The 19,462-nt window shown below is 37.1% G+C and overlaps 1 protein-coding gene across 4 annotated transcripts in view; it reads left to right on the top strand.

Annotated features, from left to right (window-relative positions):
* Positions 1–19,462, top strand: part of DPP10 (dipeptidyl peptidase like 10) — a 481,130-nt gene that overhangs the window by 201,039 nt on the left and 260,629 nt on the right. The window lies entirely within an intron of this gene.

Consider the following 19,462-nt stretch of genomic DNA (forward strand, 5'->3'; position numbering starts at 1 on the left):
TCTTTTATCTCTGTTTCTAAAAATATCATAGGCAACTTGGTCTCCCTCTTCTTTGTCCCCATCAAACTAAACACCGTTCTTCTGAATTTTTCATGTATACAGCTAGGTTTAGTAGACAGAATTGTCTCTGTCATAAATAGGTTTTGCTAATTATCTTTTTAAAAAGAAAATAATTACAGCCATGTGGCTTCTAATGTTTCTGTATCTTTCATTATTTCTATACCTCCCTAAAATTCCTGGATAAGCCATAATAGTAATAAATAAATAAATAAATAAATAATCCTGTACTGGCATCAAAGTAACAAAATAAGCAGCATATAAGACTAATCAAATCACATATATATGAAAAGAGGTAAGGAAAGCAAAGAATGTGAAGCAGGGAAGTTTCTTATGAATAATGCTGATAAACAGGAGAAGAAAAAAAAGTAAGGTACGTGGTAAATGTTATTTATTAATTTTTGTTGCCTGTTCCTCATGACTAGAACAAAAACCTGTTTGTTATCTCAGAAATATTCCCATACTGCAGTTTAAAAAATCCATTGCACAATGAGTTATATATTCATAAACAGAGAGTTCATGAGCTTGTTCTGCCACTCACTCAGACCTGTCAGTTTTCCACCTTTCAAAGACCTAATAGCATCAGGATCATTTTTCTTCAGTTGCAATGTGTCTGTGGAAGAACAGCAGATATAATTTAAGCCAGAAGAGAAGTGTACTTATTTAAGTGTAGGAGATGTTGAACACCAACGTTGTACTGTTGCGTAATGCACCGTATCAATCCCTATGTAATCCAGAAGTGAAAAGTAACAATTGCCTTGCAGAACCTGAGGGATGGGAAATGCTTTACACGAGGTGCTCTTAACTCAGATAAACCCTTGTGTATTTAAATGTTTGTTTTGGACTCCTTATTACTTGTTTTCTGTAGTGGACAAAGAAAACAAGATCTTCTCACATCTTGCTAACAAGTTCAGTAACTCCTCTAAATTAAAATGTAGTGCCTTTCTTGAGTGTTTAATGCAGTATTGCGCAACATTAGTCATTGGGATCACTGTATTGGGATCTGTCGGTGCATGGAAGGTTTGCTTGTGGAAGAGGATGCCATTACTCTACGATATAGCAAACAGATTTTTTGTCCCAGGACTGTACGGTCAGAAGTGTTGGACACAAAATCATGCAATCTCTCAATCAGCATGACTGGTGCTGAGAGATTCTAGGCATGATATTTTGTGTCTCTATATATACAAAGAAGGGACTTGAGGTGCACTTTGAAAAATATGGGACCTTGTTTTTATGGTAGATAAAAATAAGTTTTCATGTCTTATTAAATGTATAAATAATAAATCTTAAAGGAAATGTTTCTATGAAATTCAAAATTTCTGCTGCAAAGTTGACTTTTTCATTCTCATTATGATATGGTAGACAAATAGAATTTTATTCTGATTGAGCTGTAGGTTTCTCTTAAAAAGGTCATCAATACACGTGCATTATATGTGCACTAAAATAAAATTTACTGGGCAATGAGCTCTGTTTCAAACTTAAATGAGAAAATTAAGATTTAAAAAGTTATCTCTATCCGCAGATGTAATTAATGATCAAAGATGTAATTAAACATTAAAAGATTTTTAAACTTTATTGAAGAGTTTCCTTAATGAGTTTCTAATAATAAGATAATAAATAACTTAGAAAAATATTTTAAATAGGCTGTTGATTTTGGCAAATGTAACGCTTTAACACATTTTATTTTAAATCAGAGAATAAAATGTATATACTAACGGAAGGTGTCCAAAACTGATCCAAAGCATATTTTCAGTATCTGTTAACTGTTGCTAAAATGCTAGAACTAGAAATATGTAAGTGTTACTGGTATGAATACCAACACTTTTTCAATATAATTGGCATAGTAAATTAAACCCTATTTTGTTGCTGGGGGACATTCCTATGACAAACTTTGCTCAATAAAATGGTATGTGAACTGAATAAGTAGATGGAGCATTTAGAAGATGGTGAAGTAGAAGCTGCTTTATTTATTTATTTATTTATTTTGAACTAGGGATGATTGGTTGAACTGTTTCCAAATTACAATTTTTAATCAAAGAATGAAGTTTTGCAAAAATGAATCATTCAGATGAAAGTGTATCCATTTCTATAACAATTATCTGAGATAAACTGTTAAATTTGAAACTATTTCTTCACATTTTCCAGCATAAGTTTAAAAAAAAAAAAAAAAAAAGCATTTTTTTTATTTTAGTTTTTGTTCCACCTGTTTGGGTCCTTACATTTACAGAATCCACTTGTATTTCTTATTTTTAAATGTCCTGATAAGATTGCATCTTGAAATTCTTTTGAAACATTTTTTAGTGACAGAACTCTGTCACTCAATTTAGTTCCTTTTCTCATTTGTCTAACAAAAATTAACAAGGATTTTCATGTTTCTGGGAAGAATGCATGGATTCATTTATTTTTTTTTTTTTAAAAGGGACTTATCATGATAAATATGACTGAAAGATTACACAGGATGTGTAGGTATGATGGTGAGCTTTACACATCTCCTTTATCTCATCTTATGCTATCGGTTAAAATGTTGGATCTGAGTTTCTGTGTTAGGGTAGGTGTTAAAACTTTGGTTTTGAAAACCAAAGAAAAGTGTGTTAGATTGAGGGCTTGTGCTTTATTGTATAAAAAAGGCAAAAAGAAGAGTGTTTGGTTTCTAATGCCTATTTTCATGGTTTTGGGGATGTGACATTTGCTTTGATGACACAAACGGTTTTGAAAAACTAATTTTTCACTAGTTTAAATTTGGAGCTAGAAGTTTCACCTTAGTGAGTGTGACACAGTGAGTGTTGTTCTAAATGTTTTCCTTGAAAAGTAAAATTTGTGTGATGCTAGTTTTTATTCTGCCACTTTGGTTGAACCATTCTGTTCTGAATTGAGAAATCTTAATCAGTTCATTGAAATGATTACATTTGAAAAGATAATAAATACTTTATATTGTTAATGGCTGCTTGAAAACTACTGTAATAGAGTGGTTTAAGCTTCTTACTGGATCTTTGTTTTCACCATACAACATCAGAACTGTATCTGATGTTAATATAGTGTGAAAGTAGTTATATTTGTGGTGCTGGGTTCATGGGGATGCTCTGTTTAACCTTCTATTAAATGATCTCTGATGTCTTCTTTCCTTTCACATCAGGATGATATAAATGGATGTGATTTGTTTATGGCTTACCTAATCTATCTGGAGATAAATACTAAACAATATTTAATGAAGCACAACTAAAAACATTACACACCCAATTAGCCATTTCCTGTAACTTTAATAAAAACATATTAAATTATACTGATGAAGAATTGCAGTGTGTTTATGACCAATTTATATGATGATAATTGGGGGGAAATTGCTGCTTTCATTTTCTCTTTCAAAAATGGAGCCTACAAGCAAAGTAGCCAGTGTGATGAGTCTTGGAAGGGTTTACTTAGAGTAGAGGAGAAAGCAAATGTCTGTGGAATTGCCATGTTGTGCTCAGGTACAAAAATTACAGTGCTTAGCTCAGGCTCTTCCATTGCCTGAATTACTTGTCGATCTGTGCTGTTTAATGATGGGTTTTTCCTTCTTGATTTCGGTATTGTGGTATGTTGAGCTGGGATTTCTTCCAAGAGGAATGAGGTTTGCTATCTGTGATCAGTCTTACGTACAAAAGTATCATTTCATTGAAAAGGTAATATAGTACAAATGCTACAAATATTTTTTGGCTGTATCTGAAGAACTGCTGTGTGTTGTGATTATTTTTCTCCCTTAGTCTAAAAAAAATGCAGAAATTATTCCTGATATCAGTAGTTCTATTAAAGGTGTCTTTTTTTTTTTTAGATGTAGCAATACATTTAAAAACCTTATAAACCATATAAAACCTTAGAATATCTGTTTGTTTAGCCATATGAAAGACTATTTTCCTTCATAAAAGGAAAATCAGCTTGCACGTGTAAATTTTGGACATCATATAGTGTGTGATATGCCGTATCTTCAGGGCTTAGAGCAAGAAAACCAAATGGAACTTTTTATTTCTTCTCCCGTGATTTGAGTACCCAGTAACTATTTAAAGAGTCACTATCTATAGATGAAGACCTCTTCTGTTTTGGCCATAGACAAACTTGTAGCTTTTTTGGAGGGCAGAAGCAGTTACAGGCTGATTTCCTGCAGTAGCTTCACTCATCCAGAAGTCCACTGTTGTCAGTATTTTGAAATGAAATAATGGCTCATCAGATGCGTTGTTTTATCTCCAATTCTAGTTTTCAATTTCTGTTTTCTATTTTTTCCCCTGGTCAATTGAAGCTTGGCATGAAAATGTAAGACTATTAACTATTTATTTATTTGGAAGCAGAAAGGAAGGTTAAAAACCACACCATTTTGGGATGTGACACATAACGCATCTGTGTCCATAATGATGTCCACAGAGTGCTTTTGGCATTAAACTTCAGGGGGAAAAAAAACAAAAAACACGTTGCACATCATATATATCCCTAAGGGCATTTCTTCATGCAGTAATACTAGAAGCTTGTGGTTGTTTGTCAGGTTTATTTAAATGCAGTGCTACATAGTGTTCATTTCATCTTATTGTCAAATGAACTTTTGTTAATTTTTCTCTGGGAAGTTAGAATTGCTTTCAGATTAAGTATTTTAGTGCTGTCATTCTTTTTTTAGGATGTAATGGTGTTTTAATGTCCTTTTTTTTTTTTTTTTTTTGAGTGACTCATATTGACTCATTGTTTCTACACAAGCTACCTCAGCAGATGCTTTGCAAATTTTCAGGGTCTCTACATTTATGCATTCAATCCAGTTGTACCCTGTCTTGGCAGGATCAATCCCTTTGCTATGATGATTTTGGGGACTGATTACTGATTATATGGAATTATTGGTCAAGTTAGCTGGTAAAGACAAGGAGAAAAAAAAAGTATGAACATGCAGAAAACAAGGAGTGTGCTAAGAAGAATAAAGCATGAGCAAGGGCAGGACAGGTTCTGTTTTTCTCAGTATTTAGGGCTGAGTGTCATAACCATGTTGTGCTAACTCAACCATACAATGGTACACCACGTGGCACAGATTTGAGCGTATAAGGAGGTGCACACATGCTTTTTGGCTTTTTTGGCAGTTCTGAGGAGCAGTTTCCCTTGTGCGTACTGGACACTGAAGCATGTGGTTGCTGTGCCAGATGCCAGTGTCTGTCCTGGAGAAAAGCACTGAGCTGTGTTGGCTGTTAGCACTAGGGTAGCTAACGTGCCTGGGGAGCAGATGTTATAGGTGAGACCTGACATTATTAAAATAGTTAAGCAGGCAAACACAGCAATGCCAGCTTACTCCAGCGCCCCCATTTTTACAAGGATAGCAAGTCCGCATGGAGGCTACTCATTGCGGCAAATGTCTACGCTACAAAGCCCCAGGCTGAAGTCAGAGGTTTGTGGATTTCCAGCAGGATTTTGAGCAAAGAAAAAATGTATACAGGAAGTGTAAAAGATGTGGGGGGGTAGGGAAATGTGGAGTGGATTATTAATGCAAGTGATAAAAAAAAAAAAAAGCATATTAAATGAATTATTTCAAAAATGGAAAAGTTACTGCAGTATATATACATATACGTACAAATATTAAGTCTTTCCTACTGGTATTAAGAAGTACTGTATCTTCAGTGGAGGGGTTTCTCTAATAACATAGCAAGTGTTGAAGTGCTAGAGAGGGAACTTATATGTCTGACCTTCATAACAGTGTCTGCATCTGCTGCTGGTTTGGGAACGTTTTCAGTTTTTGTTAAAATCCAGTTCAGTTGTGTACTGTTTTGTGGAACATGGGCTGGTACACAGGAGTGAAAGCACATTATCTCATTTTCTGATTTCTTTTTAGAAAATTATTTAGCATCTGCAGCTATCAGGTGTTTAGATCACTCAGTGTATATACACAAAATTCATGATCTTTAATGACTCACTTTTTTTTTTGTTTGTTTGTTTGAAGACTTTGATTTTTATTTATTTTTATTTTCTGTACGCTTAGTTCCATCTGGTTTAAGGGATCAGTTCCTGGGCATGACAGCTTCATTGCCATGACAAGATGTTACTAGTGCTCACTTTCAATTAATGGAAGGCTTTCTTTGTAGATAGTGGACATTATTTTCAATATTACACTTGCAGCTTGGAATGGATTTTTCCTATTAAACAATAAGTAGGGAAATCAAATTAGAATACTCCTAGGATAGAAAGGATGTCTCATTTATACCAAAAGGGTGTCTCATTTACAGAAAGGGGGGGTGGGGGAGGAACAAGGTTGTAGTTCACCATTCCTAGGATTGTCTTTTTGTACCAATTCTGAAAGCTTCTGTATAGGAGTCCAGAAGCATCTGAGATGCTGTCTTTGCTCTAGCACCAGCTAAAAACTCAACGTAGTGCCATGCTGAAGGACTGAACTATCAGCTTGGTTTCAGCTTCAGTAGCAGAGGCTTTCCTCAGAAAAGCTATAAGTCAGGGGCAGAGCAAGGGACTGATAGCAGGGTAATATAAATCTCTATTTACTAATCGTTGTTTTCCCTTTTTATGTATCTACTGCTATAAGACTCAAAGACTGGTAAGAGTAAAACTGTTTAACATTTGAGTTTTTCTGACTTTGCAAGGGAACTCAGTGACTCTGAGGTTTGGCACACTGCTTTTCCATTATATACAAATCCGTAGCATAAATCTTCTATGGACAACCCTTCTGAGTTTACCTAGACCATATAATTGCTGCTGTATGGCCATAGGTTGGAGTTCCTGTGAATCAGCAGGTAAAATATATTTTGTTACAATAATGCTGATGGGTTTCATCCTCCTGATGCTGATTTGTTTGTTGTCCTTTGGCTTGGATATTGCTTAGAAAATAATTGTTCTTTTTTATGCTCTCTATAGTTTGTCCTGTATTCAAGCTATTAGCTGTATTCTACATTAGAAATTAATGTTTTTCTTGTGATAGATCCTGGTTTCTCAAAGGCAAGCGTACTTTCCTAAAGCTTGAACTCTGTTAATCAGTCCTTTATATAGAAATATAAAATGATTGACCTTTTCAACATGCTCCCCAAAGAATGTCTTGCTTCTCTTCTGTTCTTCTTTTTCTATTTGGAAATGACATTCTCTACCAGTGAACAATAATTTTCGAGGATAGAAAAAATATAGAAGTTAACAGAGCATTTTAGAAGGAATAATAATTATACCTTGTGGGCTTGATTATCCACTGGTTTTCACCTCTTGTAATTCGCCCAGTGTGATAATGTAAGAGTATATCTTGCTTGGTTTGCACAGATGTAGATGATTGCTAGAAACACACAAGAACAGCAAAGCAGGCTCAATATTTGGCATTTGTAATACTACAGAATAAATACACTGCATATAGCTTGAAGAAGAGCCTAGCTTGTTTTCTTTATTTTTCTCAAGAAGTGAGAAATAACAATTTTAACAGAAATGTGCTACCTTCTGTCACCACAGGGGCAAATCCAACAGACAACTTCTCATGTTAGGACAGGGCAAAGCTTGAATGGTTGCTTCTGAACTGTGCAGCCTCCTTTTCTCAGTTGAATATTGCTCCAGTTGACAAGCTCTTAAGACGGGTTTGAAATGTAGGTGGTCTTTCGGTCGTTCTGGATTTCTCCCTCTTTTTGTTCTCTTGTTACGAATGACAGGCACTCTCACATGAAGATTGAGAAGACAAAACAGTTTCGTGTTTTCTTCCCTGAGAGCTCCAACAGGGAGGTATTTCTAGATGTCCGGGTGTAAAACCTACACTGCTCTCAGCTGTTCTGCAAACATGTTATGACTTAACAACACTTCAAGCATTCTAATCAAAAGTGTTTCTGTTATCACTTATAACTAATCTGGCTTTGAAGTGGCTGTCAGCTCAATCCTGTCCTACAGCAAGTCCTCTTTTATAACTCTAAGTAAGCAATTAATGATTTTCCTCACGATGGCAAATCACTGCATTTTACACCACCTGTTCTGTCCTATAGGTATAAAAATCAAAGATGTGGCCCAAAGGGATGGCTGGTAGAAGGTACTCATGCAGTAGTAGTTGTATATGCGTGACAGCATGTTAACACTGTGAAATGCTTTCAGCATCCTGGAAATGCCAGTGCTGCCAGAGGTCACAAAGGCAGTTCTGTACTCCATACTTAATGGCTACTGAGCTACACTTGAAGGCCAAGCCTAAAGTCTTATCTTTCACTTCAAACCATCCAGATATTTCACATCTGACATGTACTTCATGGCAAATGGTTTCAGTTTAACTGCTATGAATTAATGCTTCAGTCATATACATTGAGATGCTGAATTGCTAAATCAAACCTGTGGGGAGTTGGAGGCCCTGCCAGTCTGAAGTTTCAGTCCATTAACGTTTGTAGCCTTACAGTTTCTGTTGGAAATAGAGAACCTGGTTCTGCATTTGGAGGCTAAGATCAAAACTGATGCAGCAAAACACCTGCTGCTGGTGGATTTGGAGGCTTCCTTCAGGTGCCAGTGTCTGAACCGAGTCCGGAAGCCTTGCTGCTTCCTGAGCTGTGCTGAACAAGGTTGGGGCTATCTCAGTTACTCTAAAGAAATGCAGGGGTCTGGAAAAGGCTTTAACTTCAGTGAACGTTGTCCAGAGTGGACACTAGGAACAGTTATTCCTCAATGTCCAAGCAGCCACAATTTTATTTCTCATATTAAGCAGAAAACGTGAGCATCGACTGCTGCTACTAGATAAGGCAGTGTAAGCCCTAATGAAGCTGTTTCATTAATCACCTCCAAAATGTGCATTCAAGCTGCTATTTTTTAATGAAACAGTGAAGGGTTATTTTTCGTTTCCTTCAGCTAGAGCCCTGATTTTTTTTAATTTATTTTTAATTAAAGGGCAAGAAGCAACAAACAAGGACAAATTGTTGGTGGGAGTAAAGGCATGTCTTCAGATGTGTTATCAAACATTTTCTTTTTTTTTTTTTTTTAATCTTAAACTGGACTGTCCTTAATGCATTAAAAAAGACGTCAAGTTATGGCATGACCCCAGTGGTTAAGTGCCATTTCAGAGAGTTTAATACATGAACGTATACAATTTCTATCACTTAAACCTATCTTGGCATCATTGTGATGGCCTACTGTACTTATGCAAATTACTTTGTCTTCTTTGTGGCTTTGCAATTCTTCTTCTCGATGACATGTCACTGATAATGCTACTTTTAACAGTGACTGTATGAACCAAAAAATTACTAATAATTTTCTGATGCTGTGTTTTTAGATAAAGAGTTTCCTGTCCTCTTATTTCCTATCTTTTTTTTTTTTGTTCTTTCCATGATTGTATACTGCTGATAGATTTTACTAAGGAATAATGTTTAAATCTTTGGGTTTAAATATGACTTTCTTTAATGGAAGACTGTGCTTCAAGATTAGGCAGATACTAAGACATGTCATTCTTTAAAGTTGAGTTGAAAGGTGCAATATGGAATACCCTTGTAAAGATTTCATTCTGCAACAAGTAATTAAGTACAGCTTAAGCATACCATAAAATATACAATAAAAAAAAGACTATGCACCCTGACAGATAATATACTAAACTGCAGTCTTTCAGGTTCTTTTGCCTGCTGCCATATCAGAAAACACAGGTATTAACTTCTGTTGAAGGTCTTTTGATCAGATGGCTACATATTGACTGAACTGAGGTGACTGTCGATGTTGGAACCCAAGGGTCAAGATAAGTATATGTTTACTTGGTGTAAAGCCAGGAAAAGAAAGATGAAAAGCATTTGGATTGTCACAGTTTTTTTCCTTTCTTTCTCTCTCTAGATATATATATATATATATATATATATTATATATGTACATACATTTAAGGCCCTCAAATATTCAGAAAGTCCTCACTTTCCTTCTGCTTTAAAATAATATTTTATTGTGTTGGGTCAAGCTGCTTTGACCAAGCACATGCCTTGATCTGAGATTCACATGCATGTACTGCAGTGCTGTGGCCTGCCATCATCTGTGAGAAATTCAGGTAACTTAAAATTTGCAATGCATTTCAGAAAATACCTCTCTGACAACAGGGTTATGCAGAAGGTTATCATTTTCATCATTTTACTCTGGGGAAAAAAAAAAAAATGTGAACACTCTGAATGAAGATTAGCGGTATTCATTTGCATTCTTCTTTCCTTTTCTAGGTCTCTTTCTTACATTAGACAATTACATTCCCATGCAGCAATAACTTAGACCCATGTCACCGTTGTAATGACTTTGGAAAGCTATAAAGACACAGTTTGCAGAGTTTTAAAGTATGTGCTTAAAGTATATTGCTGTTGAACAAAGCACTTAAGCATGTGCTTAATTTCAGGTATGTGGTAAAGTGTCATTGGATTTATTTATGCTGCAGTCTAAGGATGGATGAAAAGTTAATTTGCAGCTGTATTCACCTGTTGTGTGGATCCAAGCGTGGGAGGGGAGGGGAGGGAAGGGGATGCCAGGGATCAGGAAAACTGAGGGAACTAAGGAACACCTTAAAATCTGGTCCATTCCTGAAGTGCCTGTAAACCACCCCTGACAGTACTACTCAGCCAAGATCTGGTTGTTGACAAGGGAAATACGTTATTGTTGGAGGCATGCTCCTGAACCATGCCTGTGGTTCTTGGGCTGAAGATGCTTGCATTTCCACACAGTAGACTTTACAAATCCAACTTATTTAACTACTCTTCAGAAGTTTCTGTAACTGCTTTGTAACTGCTTGCCTTATTGCTCCTATTGCTCCCTTCCTTTGCTCCCTTCCTTTTTTTTTTTTTTTTTTTTTTTTTTTTTGTGCAGTGTAGAATGAGTCACAGACCCATAAGACTGGTACTGAGAAGAGCAAATAATTTTTTTGCAGGCATGTATATGAGCCCTGCTCTTCATTTCTCCCAGAACTGAAATGTGTTTTTTTTTTTTTTTTTTTTTTTTTTTTTTTTGGGGGGGCGGGGGGGGGTGGAGGGGGAACAGCATCTCACTTCTGAGTCATGTTTATCTCGTAGCACACTGCAGAATGGAGCATGGAACAACCTTGCTGTGCTGCTTTTGGACTGCACTTCTGCCTCTTGTAGCTTTTGTGCACCTGATTGTGGCTCTGTATGGGTAGCACTTTGCACGCATTTTGATTGAATTTCACATTGTTGATTTTGGATCATTTCTCCAGTTCATTAAGCCTATTTTGAATGCTGATCCTGTTCTTGACGTTATTTGTAATGCACTTTCTATATGTTCCCAAGTCTGAATGTACCAGCAAATATCTGTAAAAGTACTCTTTAATGACTGAAATAATGATGGATTTGCACACAAATCTCTGAAAGGCCCTAATTGAAAATACTTCCCCCTTTGGCAATTAAATGTTAAGAAGTAACATTTTGTGTAGTTTATAAACCTTATGTGCAATAACAATTTTATCTAAATCTTGTTTTCTTATGAAAAGATCACATGATACAGTTTCTGAACTCTTAAAGTGCTTTCTCTTAATTGTTCACAGATGATTAAAGAAATAAACTAGATTAACTGGATATTAACTAGTCTAGGTAAATCAGTGCTGTCTGTTCTTTTCTTCTGTAAGCTTAAGCTGTTTAGATATTTTTTTATTTTTATTTTTATTTTTGGAGAACTAAAGTCTCAGCTGCCTGTGTATACTTTGCCTCTTCTTTCTTGTTAAAAGTCACTGTTCTTACCATTTCTCCAGAATTATTCTGTCCCTCTCAAGTTCTCAGCTCTCAAATAGTTCAGAGATTGCTTGATGCTTCAAATGTTTTTCAGTAGGATTGATTTGCTTATTTTGAATGTACTTGATTTGATTATTAATTTACCTGGTTTATTTATTTATTTTTATATTCTGGCCTTCACAATAGTTAGGGCATAGTTAACCAAGTATCTGGTCTCATTTAGTTTTTTTTGTATGAAAAGTAATAGAAATATCAGCCTTGTTTCTTCTGTCTTCTTTCTGAAGTGTGCCTGTGCTCAAGTCTTTTATTTTTTTTTAACCTTTTTCTTATTTTTTCATACTAATCTCATCTGAATAACTTTCCAACTTCAGATTTGTAACCAGGTTTTTATATTAATGCATTTCCCTAGTGGTTTATTCTTTCTTTTAGAAACATAAAATATGGTCCCCGATGAATACAGAACGTTGGCACGTCATCTTTGTACACCTATATTGCTCTTCCATCAGACTCATATAATAAAAATCCTCCTTGATGTCTGATCCTTCTTTGGATTTTTCTGCATTTTACTTGCTTAAATGTAGGAATGTGGATCTTGGGATATTTGTGAAGATTCAGGTTTCCTCTTGATTTTAAGGTAAAGAACGACTCCAATAGTATAGTACTTTTATTCGTAGTCCCTTTTATCTTTACTCAGTCATTCAAGAAGACAGTAACTCCTTCTGACTTGTTGAACTGCAGACTTCAGGACCAGGATGTGTGTTACGGATGCAGAAGCCAGGACAGCTTTCTATCTGTTCATTCTTCTGAGCAGTTTATTACACTTTTGTAACAAAACCAAATGCTGCAATGTATCCTATTAATTCTATAGTGCTGTTTACATTTTGTCTGTGCAAAAACTTCAGCTTCTTGCAGCTGTTTTTTCCTTTTCCTGACATTTACATGTCACTACCTTAGATTCTTAATTATTTTCTTTTCTATAATTTAATTTCAGTTTCTCAACCAAGTAGTCTGCCTGAAAGTTTCATGCTTTCATAATATTAACTTTTTGCTTGTGTGATTTTTAACTTTTTTTTTTTTTTTAACTGTATGCTCAGTTTAGCTTATGAGAGTGATGTGAAGGATTGCTTGTCTCCTCAATAGCATTTTTTCCCAAACCCTCTGGATTCTGCAGGGTTAGAAGCATCAGCAATTCTTTATCTGCCTCTCCTGCCCGATAGCCTGTCAAAATCCTCAAGAGGGTTTCTGAATGTAGCTCCCAGATGAGTAATGATGCTAAGGCTGGATTTTAGATGGTTATTTAGAATCAAAGTACTGCTGTGTCAATATTTGGTCCTCTGTAAGCCTTCTGAGAGGACAGTATCAACACGATAGGGAAGTCTGAGGTTTGTGTCCAATTCTCAAGGTTAAAAATAGTCCCAGAGTTTCTGTAACACTTCTTAAAGCGTCCTCCTAATACTCCAGTGCTATTAACTTTCCCACTATCTGCATTTTTCTTACGAAGTTTGCTTCTAATTAGAGATTCTTGATAATTATATTGAAAGAGAAAGCGCTCTCTTTCGCCTCAAATCACGTTCTATGACTTCTGTAAGCACCCTTAAGTATCTCTGCTACCTTCTTTACTGAGCAAAAGTGCTAAAATGACTGCCAAGCTGAAAATGCTGTGAAGATATTAGAGACTGTTTTCCAAAGGAAATGTCTGGTCACCGAGATCAGAACTCAGAGTGAAGTGGGAGCTCAGCCACTTGAAGTTCAAATGGCAGTGTTGTATGGGGGTTACTTTTGTTTTTCAAATACTTTGTTGTGTAAGCAGGGAAATAATATGAAATTATGCTTGGATAAACCCTCTGGTATGTGTAGCTTATCCAGGCCCTCCACCAGTGTTTGACTTCTCAACCATCCTCTTAAATTTACCTGCTTAGTGTCCCCCAAATGTGGTCTGTTTCATTGTCTGGAGATGATAGAGTGCTTCTTTCTGAGCCAGTTCTCCAATATGAGGCTGGATTCATTGCACTGCTGTGTTTTAATAATATTCTTATAAATTCTTAATATTTAATATTAGGATTATAACTATTATTACTGCACTAAACATTGTTAAGAGGATACTTACACTTAATATTGTGATGGCCAATGTGACATCCTGCTGTATTTTTTTTTTTAAAGAACTAGGATGTTAAAAGCAAGATTCTTCCTAAATCTCATGCATTTACATGCTGTTTACTTAATGTCTTCCTTGTGCTCTTGACTGGAGAAGACTTTCTTCATTTACTGAAGATTTTACTTGTATTATGCAGTTGCCCTTCTTTGCCTTGGGCTGTAGCTGTGCTTCCCTGATGGATGAATAACTTTCTGCATGGATAATTTGTATGTCAGTTTGTAAAACAATTTCAGATCCTTTTTAGGGAAAAAAAAAAAAAAAAAGGTATTATATAAATCTTCAATAATATATACGTGTGTTATGATACAAATGCTTGATACCTTCCATTATATAATGTGTGTTATGGATGAATAGGCTCTTATCATATAGTTCTGTGACAGCTCCATTTCTTATTGTACTATCATTTTGGAAAAAAGCTCAGTGCTATAATTGTGTACAAAATCTTTTATCCTTCCCTTCGACCTAGGAATAAGTCTTCCAGGATTATAAAACCTACACTATTCAATGCCTCCTAATCAGAATTAAAGGTACTGAATAGAAAACAGGCCTCACTGATTTGCAGTTCCTTCTGCCAGTATTTTAAGAGATCGTAGAATTATGGTGGCCAGGCACAGTTACTGCTTTTAGAAACAAACTGTGTTAGATGCTTTTTAGAAATTTCAGCATAAAATGCACAGAATGTCTCTGTTTTAAAGGAAAATACAGTTCTCAATAGAAAATTGGTTTGTAATCGTTAGCATCATAATGCTTGTTGATTTATTTGTTGAGAGAATTAGAGCTGGTTGGAAAATATTTAACAGCACAATTGTCATGCAGGAATGAAGTCTGATCAAAAAAGTCTGTGGGATTATGCAGATTTTTACAGTGTTTTACAAAGGGGGAAGAAAGTAAAGGGCATGGGTATTGAAGTATTTTCTTTGATTTTCTGGCTTCAATTATTTTTTACTTCTGTTATTATCAGCGTATACTGTTATATGTATTATATACTGTTATTATCAGCATATACTTACTACATTGTTTTTCACTTCATAGTTAAGTTTTGCAATTTTCCTCCTTGCAACATTGGTAAGGAGGAATGTTTCCTGAATATAATCAAGAAAGTTGTCTAGAACTGTGGCAAGCCAAAACGTTTCTTCTGAGTGTATGAGATCTCTGTGGGTCACAGTAAGGATGTGCTCTGTAATGACACCTGGCTTCTGGCTGCTACCCCCAGTGAGGTCGGGGTGGAAGGTCCTGCAGGACTCTCTGCAGGTCTGGATACCTCTGGACACCTACAGTGGTACATCACAGAATCACAGAATTTCTAGGTTGGAAGAGACCTCAAGATCATGGTGACTGTCGTAGTCACCTGCATTTCAGACAGTGGTGTTGGATGTACGTATTTGAATGTCCCCATTTCTCTTGGAAAGTGCTGTGGTTTATGATTCTATACATCATTAAGTAATCGGAGGTGGTGAAATCATGGTTCCTGTGCTCTTCTGCTATGAACCATTTCTTCAACCGTTCCTGAATGCTGACTGTGCATTTTACCGGTTAGTGAGAGATATTTTTGGAAATATGGCCCTGTTCAGTATAGTTTAGCTGAAATATTTGCACGTGTGTTTTAATAAGTCCTGTAACTACCTTGCTGGAATATATTTGCATTTATTTGTATTAATTCAGTGTTTGCACTAATTGTTTTTCTAAAACAAGACAAGAAGAGAAAAACACAAGTACAGTTTATTCACAAAGAAAATAACCTTTCATTGAAACAGACACTAGAATATAAGGTGTTCCTGAATGCAGAAGGTGACTGGAATTTTCCCCTCTAAAAGAATTTAAGTGGGAAACTTCAGATATTCTGTCATTTAAAACCAAAGCCCTCTGTACAAACCCACATCCTGTCTGTTTGTCAGGTTTGTGTACTTCTGAGTGGTTCCCCTCAAGTATTTTTAGTTTTGGAAGCCCGCAGCTCCACTTACAACACCAGCAAAGAGCAATCAGCCTAACTTTTCCTGGGTTTGATTACATTAGTTTGATTTTTAAGTTCACCTTTATAACTTCAAGGATTTTTTTTTTTTTTTTTTTTTTTTTTTTTAGGCTGGTTGCTACAGATTTAAGAGGAATCAGAAATCCATAATCAGAGTATATTCATAAGATCTGATTTTAAAAAAGCCACAGAGAAACTCTCAAGCCTTGACCTTACAGATTTCAGAAACTCCTCAGTGCCAGGATGCATGGAGGGTGTGGGTAGGGTAACTGCAGCCTTGTCTTAGGTGGCACGATGCTGAGGTGAAAAAGAGATGAAAAAACACCTGAAGTTCCTGGCTGGTGCAGGTTGTGAAACCCTTTTGATCTCACTCAATTGGCTTAATGGCAAAAAAGCAGAAGCTGTTTGTAGGAATGGGTCAATTGGATGTAGAAGATTTAATGGGCTTTTTATTTTTATGGCAATGCTTATAATTAGCGGTCAAGTAGTATTTACATCTTCACTGAGCTGTACAGATCTCAATTACTCAGTGCAGAGTGCCATTGAATATAAGCAGAAAACAAAACAACCAGTTCCACTCATCCTGGTTTTGTCCTTGTAAAATGCCCCATAAGCAGACTTACCAAAAGATAAACCCCTTCCCTGAGGAAGGGACGAGACCTTCAGTGTGCCAGATGCTCTGCAGGTATATCTCTGGAGAGATAGGACTCCATTTAACAGCAGATTTTGTGTCCTTATATCAGCACCTCCCAACTCACCTCCTGGGACACTGAGCGGTGAGCACATGGCACCCATGGGTGCTCTCGGTGACTGCTCTCCCCTGAGCTGGTTGCCAGTCAGGAACCCAGAGAGCCATGTAGGCTAATGGGTTTCTTAAGACAGAATTTCCCTTGTTCAGAGCATCCTTCACTTTGCGCGTATGTCCTGCCCTTTTACACCCCTACCAGGCTCACCTGGATGTCCAAAATCAGCACTGTGCATGAGCCTGCTCTGCTAATGAAAAGTCTGTGGTATTGAGTTGGCACACAATGCATGCTGTGATTAGTGAGGAACGCTCCAATGGATTCCATATTCTATTTGTGTGGATTGTAAAATACTCGTGTTACATCTTGGTTTGTGCATCCAGATCTTGTGTATGATGAGGAAAATGGAGAAAATAACAAGCAGGTTGTAGGATAGCAGGTCAGTTGGTAACTTATATGAATTAATGCAATGACTCTCTAAAGAACTTAATGAGAACACAATTCCATTTCATTCCACAGCTATTTCACCCAGGCCTTTAGAAGGCATGTAAATGATTTTCCTGCTGATACAATGAGGCGTTTTGGTGCAAATGGTACAAGAAACTGCCATAAATACTGTACACCTTAATGGCTTTTACCCATATGGCATTAGTTTTAGTACCAGGCTCCTGTTTCAAAGATGTGTCCCATTACTGGCTATAAAACAACTGTTCTTTTAAACAATCCAGTCAAATGACTTTGAACAGTAATTAAAAGGGGGAAGAAGAGAAAAAAAAAAAAAAAAGACCCAAATAAAATTTTGTGCGGGCAGTACTGAAAAGTACTGAATTAATTTGTTATCCCCAAGCCAGTGATACTACTAACCAAAGAGCTGGCACTCAAAAACAATGATAAAAGGGATGATTGAGTGTTATTAATGAGATTGAGATTGTTAATTATTAAATAGTGATTAATAATTAGGTATTGATTTCAAGAAGCTTTAGATTCCTCTGTGTGTATAGAGCCACTCCCCAAACCCCTAGCCCCCAAATACTTGTTTCAAATAGTTCAGATTTATTTCTGAATACCCAACAAGCAGCACGCATGACCTTTAATGAGACCAGTGCTGCAGATCCCATCCCATTATAGTGAGAAAACTCACTGTGAATATAGCGAATAACCAAACTTCAGCTAAACTGACTGCTAATGTCTTTTTCCTTCTTGATTAATAGTGGAGCTCCAACACAATGGATCTCATCAAAACCAAGCTGAAAGCAATCTCTCTTTGAAACATATCCATTCAAACCCTAAATCATTAGAATTCTTTAGTTCTGATAGGGGCTTGGTAATTAGTAGAGTTACAATAGACCTGTGCCATAAACAGCATGAATCAGAACATGTCTGTTTCTGAGGCTTATTATTTGTATTACTGTAGCACCTAGAGGCCACAGGCAAAATCTAAGTCTCTGCCTGTTATGCACTACCCAGAAAAAATAAGATCCTGTGTCCTGCAGCACACAGCCAGCAGAAATGAAGGATTGGCAGCAAAGGCTGATCTAGAGAAGTAAAGCAGAGCAGGGGGAATCGATGTGCAAAAGATGCTGTCTTGGTTGCCCTTTTTGCTTTTTCTTCACATGGCACAATTGTTATACAAAAAGAAACAGCAGCAGAAGGCAAGAATGTAAAGGGACAGGGCTGACAGCAGCAGCGATAGAGAAGTTTGTTAGGTAAGGAACTGAGAGAGAGAAAATAAGGATGTGAAATGGAGGGGTAACGGCAGGGATGGTGTCGAGGTAAGTGCAGGAATGGCTGATTCCTGGGCTGAGAGAAAGCAACCTCACAGACTGACAACTGGGGTCAGTAATGTGTGTCCTCGCCGTGAGCTCCTGAAGGTGGGTCGCACGCAGTGGGCTGCAGGTGAGCTTTGGCGTCATATTGGAAAGAAAGAGATCATTGCTAAATTTAGACAGTTCTTCTACCTTAGGTGGCACCATCTGTACTCCTCATGCTCTGGGGAGATGTTTTTATCCAGCTTCCGGGGCTGGGGGCCCCCAGAGGCAGCCCATGCCACTGCTTTGCTCCTGCCCCACCCTTTGGAAATGTGTTGGTTTTTTTTTCCTCATATTCCACATGTATCTTTCTTCCTGTTTTTTAAACCTACTATTTATTCCATCCACTTTGTACACAAGAGATTCTTTTCATTCTTTCACAGTACCTTTTAAGCATTCAACCAGTATTTCTGTATCTGCCATCAATTTTCTCTCCTTTATGCTAACTGATCCCAACAGTTTTCAGCTTTTCTTCAGAGGGTGTGTTTGCCAGCCCTCTGGTTATCTTTGCTACACATCTGTGTCATGGTGCATTTGCTGACTCTGTCCCTGTATGTGCTGTCCTGCGCTCTGCCAGCACTGACAAGGTCAGGATTTCTTCCTGTGTCACAGGACACTGTCATGTTCATGATAGATCTGAATGTAAGGCAGTGTCCTGCTGAGGTCCTCCATAACTCCCTGATTCTCCTCCAAAAAAGTGCTCCAGCCTGCTGTTCTCCATCCCTTGCACACACCCTTTCTGACTCAATTGTGAGTCTTTGAGCCCAGGTTCAGTTCCTTTCAGCTCTGCTGGTGTTCTCCAAGATGCTGCTCATCCTCCTCAGCTTCGCACTGCTCATGAATCCATTTCAACATGCTCCACCACCCTGGTACTGGTGGGAACATGGGCAGCTCCCCTTCGGGGGGTCATTGGGGGCCCCTTGCTGCTTGCCTTGTGGCTGGTAGCTGCGGGAGATGATCAGATACTCAGTTTTATGCACATGATGTTTCTCTATCTTGCTAAACTGTCCTGGAAGGCAGTGCTGGAAGCCCTTCTAAATCAAGATAGATGACATTTACTGCTCTCCTATCCACAGGCCTGTTACCCTATTAAG

This window comes from Aythya ferina, assembly GCF_964211825.1.
Source record: "Aythya ferina genome assembly, chromosome: 6".
NCBI lineage: Eukaryota > Metazoa > Chordata > Aves > Anseriformes > Anatidae > Aythya > Aythya ferina.